Raw genomic sequence first — 22019 nt, forward strand, 5'->3', positions numbered from 1 at the left:
TGGGATTCATCTTGCATCTCAGAGTTTTAAAGTCTTCCATGTACCAAAGACTCCAGAACTCATACTTCCTGTCGAGACCTCTCCTGAACACCCCACTTGTATGTATTTCTCAAAATCTTAGTTTGGATATTTACAGATGATCTTAAGTTTAGCATTTTAACAAATGATCTTCTGACATGCCCCCAACCCAAACACACACACACACACACACAGATACACAAGCATGCGCGCGCGCGCGCGCGCGCACACACACACACACACACACACACACACACACACACACACACACACACACACACACACACACACACACACACTTGCTCCACTGCCTGCCACATCCTTCCAGTCAACAGGTCAACCATTTGGAGCTGTCCTTGTTTTCTCTTTTTCTCTGGATCATATATCCCTAAATTGGTATCACTGCTATTGATACCACCCCTGAAATTCTACAAGCCCTGTAAATAGACAATTCCACATCTAGGTAATTCCTCTTGAAAAAACTTTTGCAAGTATATCCAAATAGATACTATAAGAATGCCTTACTGCACCACTGTTTAGTTGGGAATGAAAGGATAAAATGTGTTATAATAATCATACAACAGAATATCAGACACTAGCCAAAAAGACCTAATGAAATCAGGATTAATCAACATGACTAAATCTTAAAAACAACGTAGAGAAAAAACATAGGATAAATATCATTCTACTTTTGTGAATGTATCTATGTATTGACAATGGCTACCAGAGGTAAATTGGAAAGAGACACACTACGTGCATGGGAGCAGGTAACTAGTGAAGGGCAAAGAATGGGTCTGGGAAGCAAGAGTAAATGTTCCCAGAAAAAGGAATATTGAGAAAATAAAAGAGTAGCTATGTTGGGTCTGATGAATATTTAAGCAATGGTTCTAGCCTCAGAATACACTGGCTTGAATCCTGTGTCCACTACTTCCTAGCTGTGTGGCCTTGGGAAAATTGTTCAATGGCTCTGGACACCCTCATTTAGGAAACAAGAATAATAATATTCCCTCAACCTAAGACTTGCTTTGCTTAAGGGGACAAGTGTTTTACAATGAAAGAAAAAGAAAAAAAGGAAAAGCGTGCACTGGTATTTTATACCTTCTCTTTTCTGTATCTGCCCTGCAAAGATACTTTGGTTTTGTGTTCCAGATGATTTATATAATCACTTCTCAACAAGGTCAAGAATGAAGGGACTGAAGGTGCCCAGTAGTAGAGAAGCCTGAGTATCAAGTCACCGGTATAGTCAACTCTTAAATTTCCTTTGGAAGAAAGTATGAATTGAATATGTGTTGAGTTCCCTAATTTTTCATGTTAAATATCACTTCTAAAGCAAATAGTTTCTCCCCCACCTTTCTCTCTTTTTTTCCTCTCTCTTTCTTTTTCTTGTTCTCTCTCATACATAAATACACACACACACACACACACACACACACAGACCAAGAAAACTCTCTTCCTCTATAAAGTGACACATGTAGAAGGGTAAAAACATTTAATTGCCAGAATTTGTATCATATGCTGTTTTCAAGAAATGGTGTGTGGACTATCTAGTTTCATATCATTGATGACTTAGAAAGAAATGGCTAAGACTTATGAGGATTAAAAGAATGCTCTGTAAATAACTTGGCCTGGAAGACCAAGGAGATTATCTGAGGTCATTTATACAGTAGAATAAAAAAATAGTTCACTGGGTTGGATATAATGTTTTGTTCACAAATTTTTTTAAAAAATCACTCTGAAATATTTGAGAAACATAACATTCCACTTGAATAAAATCCACTTCACCGTAAAATATATAATATTTATAAATCACTACTATATAACTACATACTCAGAATAAATGCTTTTTGATCAAAATAGAAACAACTGAAACAGAAATCTTCTAGTCAAACAATAACATTAGCATTTATAATATATAAGCCAGTTCATTAAGCCACAATAATTTTTAAGGTGTAGTCTTTACCTACGTGAATAGCTTTGCATTAAAATTGTACGTGTCTCAGCTATTTGGTCATGATGGAAAATACACACAAAGAAATTTTAAGAACTAATAATGGCTATTTCTTTTTATTATGACAGTTGATTCTGCCATTTAATTGTTAGGTATAATATCATTCAGCATAACCAGAAACAAGGGCAACTTTCTTTCTCACTATTGCAATTGCCTCATGAATCAAAGAGCACCAGTAGGCTGCAGAAGTAATAATAATAAAAACGTACCATGAATTTCTCTAAGCAATTATCGTATTTCATGCCTTATAATGAAATAGAACTTTGAATTTTCCTACTTAGGTAGAACCATGACCTTTTGTTGAACAAAAGCTCTCTCAGTCAAATGCACTGTGATGTGATCTGTGGAACACATGATCCCATTAGGGGCTTGTGTCCTCTGGGACAGTGATACTGAATCTCCCATGTGTATGCTGGCCCAGACCTCCTTTTTCTCCCCACCCCCTACATCCCACCACACTCGGGTAGACAATGTCATCACAGATTGTAAAATCATGGCATCCCCTTTCTTCCCCATCCACTCATTGTCTGACTGCTGTCTAGAAGAAATGCATCCAGGCTGTTGTCCAAACTGCAAGGGGGTTTTGGTCTAGATCTGGTTGCTCATTGCACAATGATCCAATTATTGAGACAATAGGATTGCCAAGGAAGAAAGAAATTTTTAATATGATAGACGTCTTGTTGAAAGAAAGGAATTTTTAATACCGACAAATGTCTTGCCAGGAGAATGGGAGAAGCTGCCTCAAATCCATCTCCCCAACTAACAGGCATCATGGGCTTTTAAAGGAGAGGCTGCTTGCATTGGGCAAATCATGTGCCTCCATGTCTAGCTGACACGCTACTCCATACTGAAAAGAGAAGTGATGCAGAAGTTATACTTTTCAGTACCTTAGGGTATTACTGCCTACTATACGTGTGTGTGTGTGTGTATGTATGTAAGAGAGAGCCTTACCCTTAATAAACATATAGAATTATCCTTCTTTGGTTCATGAAAAGCCCTTCTTCCACCAGCATAGTAGAACTGAGACTCAAATTCTCCACAAGGATAATTTTTAATATATTTTAGTGGGCAGTTTTATAGCTTGGGAAGTATAACAATGTTATAAAATGCCAATTAAATGGCTTCAAAAGAGTTGATAATTCTTGTAAAATTGGTGGAGAGATATTGTCCAGCTTTCCATATATGATTATATGTAATGCTATGTCATGTAAGCACTATTATGCCTACACTAGTATACATGAGTGAATTAAGGGGTTGTGAGTTCTAACACCTATTACTTGCAAAAATGCATCATCTGATTTTATGGAGGTACAAAATATTTTTGAAAACCTGAATATTTTCGACTAAGCAACTAATATATATTATGAAGCATTCAAATGTTTCTCAGAAGAATGACATAGTCCAAAGGTATGTGTTTATTATTATCAACCTCTTGGTCCATGTTATTAGTGATAGATCGTGAAACTCAGTGAATACCAAAGCAAAACAGCACAAACTGTAGGCATACTAGGTAAAAGGATTTTTATCTCTAACAGATACTCAATGCCAGGAGATTAATTTTGTAGGTACTAAAAGAGTTTTTGTGAAACAAGGTTAAACAGTTACTTTATAAAAATATTACTAATTTATATCCAGTTTTGCAATAGAAGGCCATTTATGCTAATGCTATGATTTCCTCTGAGTCTAACTCCATGGCTGTCCAGCACAAACTCTCGTGTACAGCACCACTCCCTCAGGCTGGCAGCACACTTTCCATTTTTATATGTGGCACTGCTCTGTAGGAGTACAATTTATTCTTCCTCAGTTAGGTGAAGGCTATATATTTTGATCACCTTAAACATCTTCTTTAATATGTCTTTAATATAAGATAAATGCTATAGCAATTACATTATGGTTTTATTAAAATAAGTGTTGAGAGAGAAACCTAAAGCCTCCAAAATTCTTACTATCACAACCCATTTCTCAGAATAAATATGCATGGATGAGCTCCTCAGTTATTAAAATGCATATTATGAAATTCTAAAAAGTATGAGGAAGAAGAAAACATCCTATAATTTCTCCACCTAGAAATGGTACTAATAACATGAACACCTATACAGACACTTTAAAAATAGAATCCTAAACTGCATTACATTATTGTTACTTGAACGTTTGTCCTTGTTACTACATATTACATAGTCTTCTAAATTCTCACTTCTCTGATTTTACCATGGTTTATGTGACCAATTTTCTGCTATGAGACATTTAGGTTATGATTTTCTGTTCATAAAATGTAGGGATAAACTTCCTTTGATATAAATCATTATAGTTATTTCTTATCATTGCCTTAAGATGTATTCGTAAAATTGGTATTTTGGGGTCAAAAAGTTTGAACATCTACTGCTTCATGGTGTTAGCAACTGCTGTCCATGAAGTTTGCATTGATCCACAGCTTTGCCGTCGGGATACCAGGGAAAGCCCATTCTCCCGCGTTTGTGCTAACATGGGTATTAGGCTTTTTAATCACATTGATGTTTTACTGCTGTTCTAATTTACATCTTTTACTTCAAAAGCAACAGAATATTTTCATGTGTTTACTGGTCCTTTGCTGTTTTTATATGTATTATTTGTTCGTATGTTGCCCATTTTTCTACTGTAGTGTTGGCATATTTCTCATTGATTTATATGGAACTTAAAGAAAGTATTATCACTGTGTGTTGTGTGCATTTTAGATATGTTTTAGATTAATCTTTGGACTTATTGTGACCATTAACCTGGGAATAAATTATACTTACAAAAGGTCAGGAAATAGATTGTTGGTAGAGTCCATTTGCAAGAAGCTGGGATAAAAAATTTAAAGATTTTTCTATTTGAAAACAAAATGATAAAATTAAAGCTCTAACTTGTCAGAGGTTCTAAAACCAGTATTTTGGGAAACTTTGATTCAAAATGAGGTAATCTGGCTCCAGAATTCATGTTTGACCATTATGTCTTATTTTTGAATACCAAAGAAAACAAACACAAAAATTATCTACTGTTATCAGAAAACTGTTACCAAAAAAAAAAAGCAAAAAAAAAAAAAAAAAAGCAAAAACAAAACACACACACACAAAACCATTGCTTCAATATGTAATTTTCACAGCCTTGAGGCATATTCACATCCGGTATTAAAATACAATCCCAGATAGGACAAATGAACTCAGTGTAGAGAAGATGTAATTCTCTAGCATGGTATTTAATAATGGTGGTACATGCATTAGAAACATCGCACTGTTTGTTAAAACTCTAGAGTTCTGGGCAGAGTATCTGACCTACTGATCAGAATACACTATAGCAATTTCCAGAAGTCTGCATTTTTAAAAGGCCCTGGCCTCCACCCACATCATTCTGAAAGTTACTTCCCTAGGGAGGCTGATCCAGGAAGTGACAGTGTCGTTCCAAGTAATGATTCAGGCCAATAGACTTGGTTACCAGAATGTCAACCCAATAAAATATGATGTAAAGGGATTCCAAGTTGTGGTCAGGCAAAGTTGATATGTATTGGTAGGAAAGTAGGTTCTAGATGGTACCAGGATGGTGGGAAAGTGATTTAGCCCTTTGAGGAAGAGAAATATTGAGTACTAAGTAAGGTGCTATGGTGTCTTGGGGTCTAGAACAGAGCCCTGGTCTGAAGGTGGACCTGACCCGTGAGACTGTGTAACTGGGCAAATTAGCCACAGTTATTGAGAATGAAACACCAGCAAGCACAGCACTGGCATCAGGGAGGTCTTGGGAGGTTCTGGAACTCGGTGCCTGCACTGATGTCCAGTTTCCACTTGATATTAATAACTAGGCTGTTGGTCTTCCCGACACTATGACTCAATTCATAGCTCCAGAAAACTGAGAAATGAGGCTGCTTTGATGCTGAATTCAGCCCCATGTGGGTCTATTGTAGACTTAGCTATAGATTGCTAGGGTCACAACAAAAGCAAAATTGCATACTTCTAACAAAAGGCATTTGACCCTTCTAGGTTTTATTTAACTAGCCATGAAATCCCATATTTTTATCTAAAAATTAAAAGTTAAACAGAACATCCAGTAGAGAGTTCACCGGCCGTTTGACCTTCCAGTCTGTCTTATCAGTCTCCCCACTGCCCCCCACTTTACCTCCAGTTGAGCTTCCATTGTTTTCCTTCCCAATATACTCTCAATTGTCACATCTCCCTATTTCTGGGCAGATCAATGATGACACTGGGTGCTTTTTACTGAGCAGTCTTTGTTCGTGATGCTACTGAAGAGTCCTCTTTCAAATGTTACTATACTTTGCAAATGACAGATTTCGAAAGCAATTTCCTCCTATTTGTAACAAAACGATATTATTTCCCTCACTGCTTCTGTGCCACAAAGGTCTTAATGTGGATGAGAAACACTGTTGAGTTCTTGATATTTAAAAAGTGATATGCAAATGATGCCATTTTCACAGCATGTTTCAAACCACACTAGGCCTCTTAACTGCAGTATTGGATTCTGTTGATGCTACCTGCTTTAAAATGTTTCAGTGTGTGTGACTGATCCCCTTGTACCTCTTTAGGAGTCATCTCTGAGTGTTGCTTAATAAACCAGACTTGGGGATTGTTTCAAAACTTCAGTGTATTTTCCAATCACCATTTAAATGCATGGCAAATCTTTCAAATTCTATAACCAACAGTTGACATCTTTAATTTTGATTATTCCACAAACACTATTTCCTGGAAAGATTTGTTTTTGTAACTTTCTTTGGGTGAGTTCTATGTGTTTATGAGAGCCAATTGAGATGGATTTCAGCAGCTCTCAGCCTTGTTTCTGTTTTTGCTGTCAGTGCCACACCCCCAAAGACATTAGAAATACAGTCCACCCCCAAAAGATTGAGTTTATAATTTCTTCCAAGTCTATCAAAAGGTTTTCTAGAGATATTACATTATACAAAAGAAAAAAATGAAGTAAAGTTCTAATTAAGAAGCGTCAGTTTTGCTTTAATGAGGTGGGGTTTCCAGCACTGCAGCATCTGCCAAAGAGGAGACAATAAACTCACTTACTTAACAGTCAGAGCTTTCGTCCTGGCGGTGTCAGAAACTAGTTTGGGACCTTGTGCCATCCATCTCCTATATCTGGGCTTCTGCCCTCCTGGTAAAAATTAAACACATTATGTATCAGGAAAGGGACCCAGTCTAAGATTATGTGCCATCTCTAAAATCCTTCCCTTCCACACATCCATTGAATATATTGTGTTACCCTAAGTTTATATTGAAGAGAAATCATTTGTGGAAGTATAAAGTCTAATTATAGTTTTATTCTTCCCTCTGGCAAGTTAAATTAGCTTTATACTGACCAGACTAAACAACAAATTACTGTAGTTTGCCACAATGGGGAGATAAACTCAGAGATGCACATTTCCCATAGAAGATATTCCCAGAACTGGGACAGCATAAGAGGCCTGCATGTTGCTGGAAGAAAAGGACATTTGCCAGGAATCTGCAACTAGTTATGCAATATTGACAGGTGAGCCCTGTGTCTGGGCTATGGCGGGGCTCTTGGGTGGGCATTTGATACTGACCTGCTGGCGTGGGCATCGAGCCTTCCAATGCCTTATGGCAGCTGCTACCACCTTCCTCACCACACACTTGTTGACCTAGACCACCACACCAACAAAGCCATGTAATCTTCTGGAGGCCATGGCTTCACCAGCAGAAACAGTGGCTGTTCTCTTTGAGGATAGGCTTGGTGAAGGAAGACCATGTCCCTAAAGATGGTGAGGTCTCTGGAAGCACAGTTAACTCACTCCCTAGCAAAATGTTCCTTTTCACCACTACTTATGGATTAGCACAAAAGCCATTGACTTTGACTAGGAAGAAGAAGGGATTTACCCAGCTCTCTAATTAGGACAGAAAGCACGGTTAGCACTTGATCCCAATAATGCACCTTCACTATTTATGACAAGCTTTCCTATGAATTTTGGATTCTCTGAGGACATGCATAAAACTCGGTGACAGACAAAACAGGGTTGAGTTGACAGTGGACCGGAGTAAGCTTTGTCTGATCTCAGATTTCATGTTCTCGGCATCTCCGTCAAACACAACAAGGGTAACAGGTTAAACGTCAGAGTTCTCCATAAAAGGGCCCTTCAATTAAACACTGTAAAAATAAAAGGACTCAGATGCTCTCATCTCTGTTTCTTCTCATTTTGTTTTCTTTTTCTGTTTTGGAAGCCCGTTCTTTAAAATTCGCCAAGCAGTTGAGTTAAGCAAGGGCAAAATTTCATTTGAAGTGAAACTGGCCTAAATCATTCTTTTGGAATGGTCCCAAGTACCGAGTGAAAAATGTTTGGCATCCAGGTCCATTAGGAGTGAAATGTAACCAATTCCAAATGTTTTCTGCTTTACTGACGCAAGGCCCCTTTATGAAGTGGCAGTTGAATATAAAATGGGCTTTTAGCCTAAAATAGAATCTCCATATTTCTCTACCCCCTCTCGTGCAAATATTCTTTTAAAAACATCATCAGTGGATGGATATAATCCTTCAACTATTTTACCTTGACTTTTTATGCTAAAATTCTAAGTTATACAGTGTAATTCACACTCTGTCATACAGGATTTTTCCCCTTATTCTTTGAAAACAGAATAAATGGTCAGTTTGAGACCTATGAAAAGAGGAACACATATTTTCTCCTTTTCTTTCCTGTTGTATAATCAAGCACTTTGAAATGTATTACATTTCTTTCCAATTTGACCGAATATCCTTTTTCATTCTGTGTTTCTATGTATGTATATACACAAAGATACTTAGATAAGCATAAATATTTACATGCACGTGTATATGTGAGTAAAAAATAAGAATTGCTTATTGTGTTTATATTTTCTCATATATGGATTATATGTGTTCATACACTTAACAAATATTTATTAAGCATCTGTATGCCAAACACTATTTTTAAGTTTGGGGGCTAATATTCTGTCCTCATCAATTTTACATTCTCTTGGGTTGCAGCATTATTGATTTTGTGATTACCATTTGGGGTGAAGCATGTACATTTGTGGCTTTATACAATATCAAAAATATTTGTATAAGGGAATTATAAATAATTGAGATTACCAGTTTTTTGAGCTCTGTTGCTTTATTTGTACCAATTATTAAGTGCAAGATATTTTTGTCTTAATTCAATTTTGTTACATTCTATAAATATAATCTTTATTAGAAGCACCCTATAACATCTATTGTTTATATTTTACATTTTATAGATATTACCCAGCATGAAAAAAATAACACACAAATTCAAATAAATGTGTAATCATTTATCTTCTAAATTAATTTGTCAACAGATAAGGTAGCATAGAGAATATTGTATTTTGTATTCCTAATTCAAGATCCAAAGCCAAATTTCTTCTGGAGCATACTTTTCTCTGCTCAGATCAATAATGATGTATTATTTATTGGATTATGAAAATTATGCAAGACAGCTTGTAAGAATATATAAACTACAAGAAGGTACATTAAAATCAATGGCAAAACAGAAGTGGAGACACAGAGAGGCACAAGTATTTAACTAAAAACTACTCTTGATCATGGATAGCTCGGCTGATGTCAGTGCATCTCAACTGTAGTTGCTAATTAAAATGATTTAAGTAGCTTAAAAATACAGATATCCGGGTCCCTCCCTGCTGAAAGTCTCATTGATTGGCCCCCAAGGGGGGCTCTTCACCACATTAGATTTTTTTAAATTTCAGAAGTGTTTCTAATCTATAGTCAAAGCTAGAGAATCCCTGTTTTAGTTGGACCATGTGTTTGTCTTGCAGCTTTTGGGCAGATAATGCAGTGGAAACTTAGCCAGTTATATCAGAGAACAAGCCATTTATTTCATTAATAAATTCCAGAAGGTTAAAAACAAGGTAATTGTTCAGGATAAGCATAACACTTAGTGATTCTAAAAGTGAGTATATATTTCCTGGGGGATGTCCATGGGCATACTGTGCCATAATGAACAGCATCCTTATTAGAATCTCTGCAAACAATAAAGTGATAAAATCTATGGGACTCTTTCTCTTGACACCCCTGATTGGTGGTACCATATGTGTTTCACTTCTATTAAATTTTCTGAGCAATTATGCTATTCAAAAACAGGAAAAGAAGAAAATTTAGCAAAAGTGCAAGCCTGTGGAAATCTATTGCACCAGAATATGCAGCAATATTACATCTAGCATGCTTCTAGTAGACATTGATTAGATACAGACTCATTCTCACCGTATTGACGACTCTGCTATAGTGAACAAAGGACTCCCATCACCTAAATTAACAAGGGAAACAACCTATAAAAATAATTAGAAAGGAAAGGAGGGTAAAATTAACACCAATAAATGGTTAGGAAAGGATTTATTTTAGTAACACTTGGACATTTTCTGATAGCAAGGATAATGTTTTCTAAGTATCATTAGTCTTTGCAAAGGGCAGATACTAGTGAAAATTGAAAACAATGAAGCTCTGAGGCTATGTCATTTTAGACATGGTTCTAGAGTTAGACTTTATACATCTAAATGTGAACTTTTTATGTCCATGCCTGCATCTTTTGGTGTGGCAGAAAAAGGATTCCTATAAAAATAAATTAAAAAGCTGGCATTACTGAGAAGCATGACATGCTTAACATTAAGATCATAAAAAACAGATTGTAAAAGTTTAATACTGTGACCTTCTAAAGGACGTATTATACAATACAGAAATCAACACTCTTTCTCAATGGTAACTTGGAATCAATTATCAGTGGCATTATGCCTGAGGGCAAATCATTGATCATTTCTGTCGCCACAGCTATGATTGCTGTTGCTGCAGTTCCCGATGAGCCTGCTACCCACACACTCTCAGGAGCACTACTCATACCCTCACCCCAGTTTCCAGCGACGCAGGAGGATGGTGGCTGGAAACCCAGATTTGAAAGGTTGCTGAACCTTGGTGTCAGATTTTTTATTTTTTTGGATGAAATACTTGCCAAAAGAGACACTGCCAAATAATTCAATAAAACCTACATATTTATAAAGCAGTGGTATCTCACATTCTATGTTAAAAAATATCTTTTTGTTTCATGTGCAGCAAAAGTCTACAGTAAAAGCTGATAGGACCACTCAAGCATTCTGGAAAATCATGACTGGCAGCGAGAGTCCATGTACACTTGGAGTCTCCACTCTCTTGAGAGAAATGGTGAGTTAAACTCTTGGTGCTGCTGATAAGGACTCATAGTATCAGGACCAAAATTTCTGAAAAAAAGAGAATTTAGAAAAGTTTAGAAAAAAAACTTTTTTTTGAAAGGTCTACTCTATTCTCCAAAGTTTTGAGGGATACTTCCTAGAAGTTGAAAGTGAAAAAATAAATCAGCTCTGTTTTGGGTTACTGTGCTTTGACAACTTTTATTTTAAGTGATGTAGAACACTATTTTTTGTGGCAGTGTGAGAGCTATTTGGATGTGCTTGAACCCAGGTCTACCACTACTTACTGACAGCCACATAAAGAGCTGTATGTGAAAAATAAAATGAAAACCATCATGGGGCAATGAGCACAGCCATAGCGAGTATAAAAGCAGTGACTAGAAACACTCACCAAAGGAAACCGTGAAAGAAGTATTAGCAAAAATACTAATCAATTTAGGCTGCTAGTGTGTTATAGTGAAAGAAGCACAGGAAAAAAAACAGCCGAAAAATTTTTAAAAACCACTGAAAACAATGTGTTCTCTTTTTTTTTTCCAAGAAAAAGAAGCTCTTGACTTGTCAACATTTCTACTAGTTATTCCAACACAGCAGTAGCTTTTTACTGTTTATTTTTATTTTTACTGCATATATGTATACATTGTGAAACACTTATCACATTATAGTGGTCATTATATGCCACTTACGCTTAATTCCGACCAGAGATCGCAAGGCCTTCTGTTGCATTCACGCCCTGATGGTATGTCTGCGCCTCACTCGTGGGCACTTTCTCAGACAATATGGCAACAAAGTATATTGCAGAGTGGTTTGTAGTTTTCTCATATTATCCTTTTGATATCTGCAGAGCTGGTAGTGACAGCCCTGGTTTTTGATATTAGTAATTTGCATCTTCTCTTTTTCTTTATCATTCTTGCAAGAAGTTTTATTGATCTTTTCAGAAGACTAACTCTTCATTGATTTTTCTCTATTGTTTCTCTATTCTCAATTTCATTGATTGCTGCTGGTATCTTTATTATTTCATTCCTTCTGTTTGTTTTGAGTTTGTTTTCCTTGAGGTGGTAACTTAGATTATTGGTGTGAACCTTTTTCTCTTTTCTAATGTTTGCTCTTAGCACTATAAATCTCCATCCCACACTCCTGTAGCTGTGCCTCACAAGTATTGCTATGCGGAATTTTCATTTTCATTAGTCCAATGTATTTCTTTTAATTTCCCTTGAGACCTTTTCTCTGATCTGTAGCTTATTTAGAAGTGTGGAGTTTAGTTTTCAACTGGAGACATTTTTGTTATTTTTATGTTTTTAATTTCTAGTTTGGTCACATTGTGATCAAATAACACTCTGTATAATTTCAATTATTTTACATTTTTGGGATTATTTTTATGGCCTGGGATATTACCTACTTGGTTTCTGTGCCATGGACTCTTGAGACGAAGGTGAATCTTGCTGTTGTGTGGAGTGTTTTAAAATGCCCATTACATATGGCTGGCAAATGGTGTTGTTGAGTTCTACTGTATTCTTTCTAATTTTCTGTCTAGTCTTTCTACCAGATGTTGAGAAAGAAGTATTGAAGGCTTCTACTATAATTTTTTTAAATGTAACTTTTAGCTTTATGAGTTTTTGCTTCAGATATTTTGCTTACAATATATTTAGTGTATATACATCTGATTGCAGTTTTCTTAGTGAATTGAAACTTTAATTAGTATATAATGTCTATGAATTTAGTAATTATCTTTGCTCTGTTATCTACTTTATTTGATATTAATAGAGCCATACCTGTTTTCTTTTAACTGGTGTTTGCGTGATATATCTTTTTCCATCTTATTATTGTTAACCTGCCTTAATTATATTTGAAGGGTATTTCTTGGCATATATTTGGGTCATGCTTTTGAGTCTGCCAATCTCTGTCTTTTAATGGTATTTAGACCATTGTCATTTAATGTACAACACGATACGGCTTAAATCTGCAATTTTATTTTCCATGTGTTTTAGTGTGCTCATAGTTGCTTATTCAAGCATTTTTATAGTGTCCATTTTAAAGTCTGAAATTTTGACATCTCTGTCTTCCCAGTGTTGTCATCTATTGTCTTCCTTCATTTTCTTTGGGACTTCTGTGGTTCTTGTTATGACAAGTTATTTCAATTGAAATCTGAATATTTTGGTCATTATGTTATGGATCTCTGGGTCGTATTTAAATTGGTTATTTTAGCTGGGTTCCTCTGACTGCTTCATAGGGGCAGGGTGAGCTCTACCCTCTTACTGTCACCTGGGGGTAGAAGTTTAGTTTCCCCATTTGTCTTCTATTAACAACGGTGGAGCGGGTGACTCAATACTGCTGGGGGAAAGAATTTCTGGCCCTCAGTAGGTGTCCACTGATGAATTCCTGGCTGGGAGAGGTAAGAGTGCCTCTTCACTGCTCCCCGCGTGGTCTCTGATGATGGCTTTTGAGGGAGGTGGCCTTGCTACTGCTGGGTGTCCTCATCTGACACCACACAGTCCGAGGGCTGCGCTCCTCATCATGGCTAGACACCTAGGTTCTACCCTCAGGCTTGGCTGGTGTGGGTGTGGGCGGGCCCACAGGCTTTTATGTGGTGTTTGGCTGGAACAGAGCATTTTTGTCTCAAAATGTTCTGTCTAGCAAGGCTGCTTTTTCCTGTTCCTTTTGTTGGGCATGTATTGCCTGTGCCCTGTGGTGTTTCCAGGTTTTCACAAGCTTCAGCTCCAGTTGCCGTGTCTGTCAGGCAGGAAGAAAGCCAGGCAGCTCACTGTTAAGCAGCCACTTGGATCCAGGGCTCCTGTGCTCACCTGCCTTCTTTTTTCCACCTTTAGGAGTTTTCTCATGTTTTTAAAAATGCAAGTATATATAACATCCAGAGTTTTTAGTTGTGCTTAGTGGGAAAAATAAGGGAAAGCATGTGTATTTTATCTTCCCGGAGTAGAAGTAATTTTTATGTTTAAAAGGGGTGAAGTGTCCTTTGGAGGAAAGCCTGTGGGTTCAAAGGGCTTTGTTAAAGTTGAAATGGGAAAATTCAAATAAGAATTATCAGTCAAATAAAATATATCATAAAATTGAACTTTCCATGAGACTCACATTTAAAAGCCATTTAATAGAAGAATGTATGTGTAAGAACAATGTGTAAGTAACATTTAGTTTTATTATGCCTCATATCAGCCAAAAAGGCCTCTAGGTGTAATTGGCAGAGAATGAATGAACGATTTCAGTATCTGATGGTCATTATATGCCACTTACGCTTAATTCCGACCAGAGATCGCAAGGCCTTCTGTTGCATTCACGCCCTGATGGTATGTCTGCGCCTCACTCGTGGGCACTTTCTCAGACAATATGGCAACAAAGTATATGATAACGCGTACTGTCTCCATAACACTGAAAAATATGTATTACATTCCTTACATTCTTATGTTTTGTCCTTTCTGTGTACGAGTTATACTACTTAATATTTTACTTTAAAATTACTTCAGTATACATTTTTGAAAATTTTTCAGCAAGGAGAAATGGATCACATGACACGTTACATACATTGGGTACGTACCAGTTTCCCTTTATGCGCATGCGTCTTCCCCAGAATCCTCCATGAGGCTCCACCCATGTTATGCTAATTAGATGGTAATGAGCTCTAGATCAGTTAAGGGTCACTGGGAGCTTTTTACTATGTACGTTCCCACCAGGGAACAGTTCCTAGCCGCAATTTGGTTCCTAGCTGCAATTTGGTTCCCGCTCTCCTCCGTTAGCCACTTCCTTATCACCTGTTTGTCTACCCTCTGCCAGACCTAACAAGCCTCAGCCACGACCCCTGATACGGAGACTCTGGATGAGCCACCTGGGTCTGTAAGGGCAGCCGCTGCAGACCCCGACGCCGGCCGTGCACCACGCCTGGTGTGGGGAAGGCAGCTTCCGTGGAAGGCCGCCAGGTAGGGCCTTCGCAGTTCCCATGGTGGGGCCTGAAACGTCACACGTCGGCTTTTTGGCCTGGAGCTGGACTCTTCAGTCAGGTCTTGGAGAACCTCACGTGTCTTGTTAAGGAATTTGGACTTGAAACAGTTCATCAGGTTTGCATGGAGGGAGCACTCCCACAACAGTTGAGAGTACGAATGCACACGACATCTGGGAAAAGGAATGACTCAAATCAGAGCCTTTAGAAAGTCTAGAATAATCCACAGTAAATTAGAGGCTTGGCATAAAGTACGGAGACTTGGCAGGTTGCCTTCACAATCCCTCCACTTCTACTGTGGAGGCTCGAGAGCTAAAATATTCAACTCCCAAGGTTCCTTTGCAGCAAGCAGGGACCATATGACATAATCATCACCAATAATATATGACAGAAAAGCTGTTTATAGCTTCCAATAAAGGGCAGCTGTGCCCTTCAGACCTTACCGCCTCCTGCCCAGGCTCCGTGCGGAACCAGGACCTATGCGGCCGTCTCCGTCCTTTAGGAGGAAGCCGCAGACATGGGAGGTGGGACAGGAACTTAACAAAGAGCTACTCCAATGCCTTGTTATACGAGCAAACTGCCATTCTATTGCTCGTCACTCACCACAGGGCTATAGGAATAGGAGAGACACGTTTCAGGGAACTCAATGAATGATGGGTTTCTGCATGAAGGTGGAAATCAGAAGAAAACACAGGTGTAATGAGGTTGAAGTTCTGAGTTTCGTTATGAACAGGATGAGTCTGAGATGCCTGAGATGGCCAGCTGGCATCGGAAAAAACATCTGCTCAGGGCTGACTGGCAGGCAGCCTGGAAGTCGTGTTGGAAGCCCCGAGAAGACCTGAGAGTTAACTGACAAGAAGAGATGGTCAAGCAGAGAACTCTGAAGAACGGAAGGTCAGAGGAGAAAGACTTTGGGAAAGGACTATGAAATGAATTTCGGACAAATAAAGGAAATACAGCAGGTGGTGATGTCCCTGAAGCCAGAGCAGACCCCTGTTTTAGGAAATGGAGAACACTGTCCAGTGTTCCAGGCTGACCACCTTGGCCCATCCTTCCGGTGACTGCAGGTGGCAAAAGCTATGTTTAAAAATGGGCGTGGCCAGGATATTTTAGACAGTGCACTAGTCTTTGATCCAAAGAGAAATCCACCCCAAGGAAGCAAGCTGTGGCCGCTCCTAATGTGGCAGGACTTTCTCCCTCTTTGTCAGAGCAACTGGAGAAGCAGGGCAAGAGTTTTCCTCAGGGTGGGTAAAAATTAGCAAAGACTCCTTGTTTGTGTATGAAGGCCTGGTCTCTTCATCTTCACAATTTGTTCAAAATTTTGCGAAGGCCTTAACAGAGGGAATATTTCATTAAAATAGTATGTTAAGTTTAGGTATTAATATTGTAGAATGATCTTCTTAACTAATAAGAATGAGAGTTTAATGATCAGAATCTAAGAAATTTACATTGGACAACTGTTGAAATGCATCGCTTAGAATTGCTCACAACTCACCCTTTCAGAATCTCCAAAAGCCATGAAAATAATACATTTTTTAAAAGTTTCAATAATTTTTAAATACTGCCTTTATTTATGTAGAATGATAGTTCCTATTTTGGCTGTTATTTCTTTACTCAAGTTATTCATGAAACTTTCAATAAAACGACGTTTATGATCTGAATATAATTGTATCCCCTGAATTCCATAAGGAGACTATGGGTTTTCACAGAATGTCTTATAAAATGAATGACAAGATAATTGTGTGATTAGCACGTGGATGGTTAATGGCTGGAAAATGGGGTTGACATAAAGAAACTCATTAAAATATATTGGATGGTGGGATCTAGCAAACAAATCAGTTAAAACAACAAACCAGTGGCATCTAATTAACCCTAGAAAACTACAGGGAGCCTGATTTTTTTTTCTTTTCTCTAGACCATAAACTAAAAAAAAAAAAAAAAAGAAAACCTACTTGCTTTCAAACCAATCAGGAAGCTCTTTCCTTCTCTACTTGATTCATAATAAGTTACAGTCTGTCCCAAATCTTGGTACTTATGAGGCATTTATAGCAAATGAGAAAATAGTAAAGTTAATGCCCCTTAACAGGAATTTCATTTGCACCAGTTTCATTCTGAGTGTGACAAATCCATTCAATACAACTCAATCTTTATACAAAAATGATTTAAAATGGACTATTACATTGGTACAGTAGTTGAACTTCCCCCCTCGGCTATGAGAAAATCATCATGTCTTTAGTAATAAAGACTCTTTAAAACAACTGAATTTCAATACAAAGAATAACCTCAAAGGCAGAAGGTTAATTTCTCATGAAATTTCTCCATTTTCTCTTTCTCCTACCTATCATATGGATTCTCTCTATCCAATTTGTTTAATTTCTTCCCCTTGGAGGTTTCTAACTGCGCCGCCTTCCTGCTGGAAGATGCACTTGTCCTTTCTGCCCTAAAGGGCAAATTACTTCTAAGTAGATTAACTTTGCCATAATATTTTTCAGTTAGTGTGTGCCATATACATTTTATGCTAAAATATATAGTGGAGAGTTTTTGGTTTTTTTTTTACTTTCAAAAGTGTGGGGTTTCAGACTCTCCTCTTTGATCTTTATAAAATCATATGATCTTTCTGACCTTGGCTAATGTATTGGGCAATCAAGGATGTGCACAGGATGTTGAAAATCTATCGAGAAATAACCAAATGCTCTAACAGAGGCAGTAGCATCACCTAAAGCATCTACATTTCCATTCCTTTGGATGCATCAAACTAGAGATTCAAATTTTTATGAACAAAATTGAATATCAAATACATTGCTTGTAAGGTGGAAAAATTCTTCTCACTGTTAGAATATCCCCTGGCAGATTACCCACGTATACTTTAAATATATATGAGGGAGAAGAGGGTTAACCAGCGTAATTTAGTGAATCTAGCATCCTAAAATCTTCCCTGAGTAGGCAAATAGAGTTCAGTTCAATATGTTAAAATTTCTTTGTTTAATTAAAATGGTAAGGCACTTGACTTCCAAGAGCTTAAGAAATCCAATCAAAATTGTGTTTTGAGATTTTATCTATTTTTCTTTAAATATCACAGCTTCTGTAGAGCTTCTGTAACTTTCTGTATTATGAATAGACAATAATTCTATCTTTTCCATCCAATGAAACGGAATATTTACATGACTCAATTTTAGTATTTCCCATGCCTTTTGGCCTGTTCATGTTTAAATCCAAATACCATCCCAACAGTTTGGTAGTTTGAAAGTAGGCCATGATATATTCTTCTGAATAAAATTCTATAAATGCTATGTGAATTTCAGACTCATTTTATTAGTAGAATATATTATAAAATATTCCTTAATTTTCAAGTATATAATTAGCTGACAAGACAGAGACAAGAATTATTAGGAATGTGCTTTTCCTCTTTATTTAAAATTGTTTCTCAAAGATGCAACAGTAGGTTGAAGGGCCAAATACCTGCATTAATATGTTCATTTAGTGACAGTTTTTTCAGAGCACTGTAAGTAATATATTTTAGGAATGTGATTCTGTGGATTACTAGTCTTGGATTGAAAATAGATGCCATGCATTTTTACATAAGCTGTATAATCATTAATCAATAATGTATCCATACTGTTTGCTTTATGGCTTCATTAGTTTTGAGAGTGAATACACTGTTCACACAAATTTTGAGACTCACATGGATATCATGAATTCCTGGCAGTATTAAACTCCAACAAATTGTGTTATTCTAATCATACAGAAACAAACATCTTTCACATTTCAGGAAATTAGGTAGCTAATGGACTAAAAGCACTTTGCAATCAGAAGATAGCTGTGTAACTTAAAGAGATTGTTTTTAGTATAATTGTGACTTAAGACTGCTAAATAATTCAGAAGCGAGTTAGATGTTAAGCATGTGGTCTAAGAGGCTACAAGGGATCGTAACCTTTAAAGAACTCAACACAATCAACTAACGATCAGTAACCAAATTTGAGGAATACCTGCTCTAAGTCTCTGTGTTCCTTCCTAAAGGGAGCACCCTTGTCAACATACACATTGATACAGCTACCAATCCATGGTCTCCAACTTGGCATTTTTTTTTAAAGTCATGAGCCACCATTCTCTTCCCTTCTCAGCAGCAAATTTCAAGCTGTCTCCCAATTTTATCAAACTATTGATTTCCAAACTGGATGTTTTTTTACCTAGACATTTCATTTCTCAGGTCCCACTAAGGCACCACTTCTCCTGTAAAGACATCCACAATCCTACATTTCTGGTTATGTTTGTTTCTTCTAAATGTCACTCCACATACTGAATTTCAACTGCCAGGACCATTCCACATAGTTCTCTGATTGCCTTTCTTCCCTGCTTGTATCCTGAAGTAGATAATACATTTCATGAAAGAAGGAGGATTGTGACAAACATATTTATTCTTACTCATTTTATCCGCCCTAATGAATTTATCTTCTGCATCTAGCAAAGAGTGTGAAATAAAATATATGCTAAAATAGTTGCATGAAAGTAAATTGAAGAAGTATACAATCTAGATTGTGAGAAAAGGCATGTAGAATTTTAAATAAAAACTGGTAGACTATGATCACTGTCAAAAAAGTTCACATGAAAATTAAGAGATCAGAGAGAGGACAAAGGTCACCCAAATGCCGACTTGGGAAGGCATTAAGGAAGACTAAGATGGAAGAGCTACTAAACAGTCAAGAGTACAGGGTTAATAAAGAAAGTGGAAAGTAGAATCAGATCTGCAACTCAACTGTGAGCTTGTTAGGAAAGCAACAGTTAACCTGCTGCCTCTGTTCCCTGTTTTCTGGGTGTGGAACAAGAAGACAAATGGGTGCTTGCTTCATACCACATGCAAGTGCCTAATGCAGTATAGGCAATCAATATTTTTTCATTAATTAATTCATTAGAGTTATAGTGAATAAAGCAGTTAAGGTATAGGGTTCCAATATATCTAGTAATTTAATTAATATTCTCCTAAAAGTTAGGAAGATAATGGCTAAATGTGAAGAAGAGCTACAAGAACTTTAGAATGGCTAGACCAATGAGTTTGAGAAGAAAATGGTTGGATAAATAGGTGGGCACCAGATCACAGAAGGCCAAGTTAAATATTTTGGACTTACATTTAGAGCAATGGGAAATATTGAAGGGTTTTCAATGGGAGGAATTACACTATATACGTGTTTAAGATAAGTCTCCCTGCTCACAGTATGAAGTAAGGATCTGAGATCAGTCAAGAGGTGGTTATGTGGTTCTGTTGGAGGTAACGGTGATTTGTTTACATTAGAGAGAGGGCATGCAGAAAAGTGGGAACAATTGGTAAGTAAGACCTTGAGTTGTCAGGATTTGATAATTGACCTCACATGGGCAATGAAGGGGGAGAAAACAAATCCACAGTGGCTTCCAAATTTCTTGCTTAGGCAAGGGAGTAGGTGGGAATTTACCAGGATAGAGGGGGCATGATAAGATGGCTAAGTTAGGTGGAAGATGAGGAATTTGTTTTGGGCATATTAAGTCTGAGATGTTCATGAAGCATGTAAGGAAAAATTTACATTTTACAAACAGATACGTGTCTTTAGAATTCAGAAGAGGAGTATGAGATGGAGAAATGGTAACGTATGTGATTACTGAAGAAGTAGCAGTAGGTGACAAGTAGGCTATAAAAGCACTGAGGAACTTCAAATAAAACATCCACAGTGAATAGAAAAATACAATCCTAAAGAGAAAGCGGAGGTGGAGAGGCTGAAGAAGTAGGGGAAGAACGAGAGAGTATTTAAGAGAGAAAGATGTGGCCAAACTTGTAAAAAATATATATATTTTTTCTATTATTTCATGTTTATGTCTTATAGTATTCCACTATATATATATATATACACACACACATGTACATATAAGATACATGAAATAATAGAGTTCTGGGCTGACATAGTGTCAGATATAATACATGTGACTCGTTCAGTGATCTAAGAGTGACCATAATGATTACATATATTTTAATTATAATAATATTTTAAATTTGCTGGGGGAGAATAAATTAAAAAAAGAAATTGTAAAATGAGATGCTATCAAAATCAAATTCTAAGTGTTACTGCACAAGAATCCAAAGATCTGGTTCTTTCTTTACATTTCATTCTCTAGTTTAAGATGCCTCACTCATGTCTCTTCCCAGAATACCCATGCAACATAGACCATTATTGCACAGAATATGACATACTGTGGTCTCAGTGCCTGTCATACACAGCACACTGTCACGTTATAAAATATTAACTGAATGAGTACATCCATGAGATAGGTAGGAGTCCCGTCCATAGAAACCAGGATAATAAACTATTTTCTGTGCAAAAGCATTTTGATAATTTCATCCCTGCAAATCAGTCAGATGGGAAAACAAAGCAAGACAAAACAAAATATATTCCACAAATGGTGGAGAGGGAAAATATTCCATTGTAACCTGTCTCTGGTGCTCAGCTGGAATGAGACTACTCATGGGCTTTAGCAGAGAATGTCTCAGCAGCGACCCGCAGCCCACAGGCGAATGCATCTGTGCAAACTGCTTCAGCATGAGGCAGCAGGGAGCTAAGTGGAAAGAACTGGGCACCCCAGGAAATAATCAGATAGGCCCAACTTCCCTGCCCCAACTGCACCTGCTGTCAAACTGAGATGCTTATCAACCCTGTGAGGCAGGAAATCAAGAGGAATGGCAGAATTTCCCATTACTGCAGAATCTGCTGAGGAATTCCAGCTGACCTCTACAATTTTTAAGACTAATCTCCAAACCAAATTTCATTAACTTCCAACCCAACCTCCAAAAACTTCCTATTGAAGAAAAGTTATAATATGGACACACTCAACCAACTAATTCATG

The 22019-nt window shown here is 37.2% G+C and overlaps 1 long non-coding RNA gene across 1 annotated transcript in view; it reads left to right on the forward strand.

Annotated features, from left to right (window-relative positions):
* Positions 1–1208: 1208 nt before the first annotated feature.
* LOC123623049 overlaps positions 1209–22019 on the forward strand; it is a 30015-nt gene continuing 9204 nt past the window's right edge. Inside the window, exons 1-2 of the long non-coding RNA XR_006729767.1 lie at positions 1209–1255; positions 11099–11206. This is a non-coding gene — a long non-coding RNA (uncharacterized LOC123623049). The remainder of the gene's footprint in view (positions 1256–11098; positions 11207–22019) is intronic.

Source organism: Lemur catta, chromosome 18 (assembly GCF_020740605.2).
Source record: "Lemur catta isolate mLemCat1 chromosome 18, mLemCat1.pri, whole genome shotgun sequence".
Classification (NCBI taxonomy): Eukaryota; Metazoa; Chordata; class Mammalia; order Primates; family Lemuridae; genus Lemur; species Lemur catta.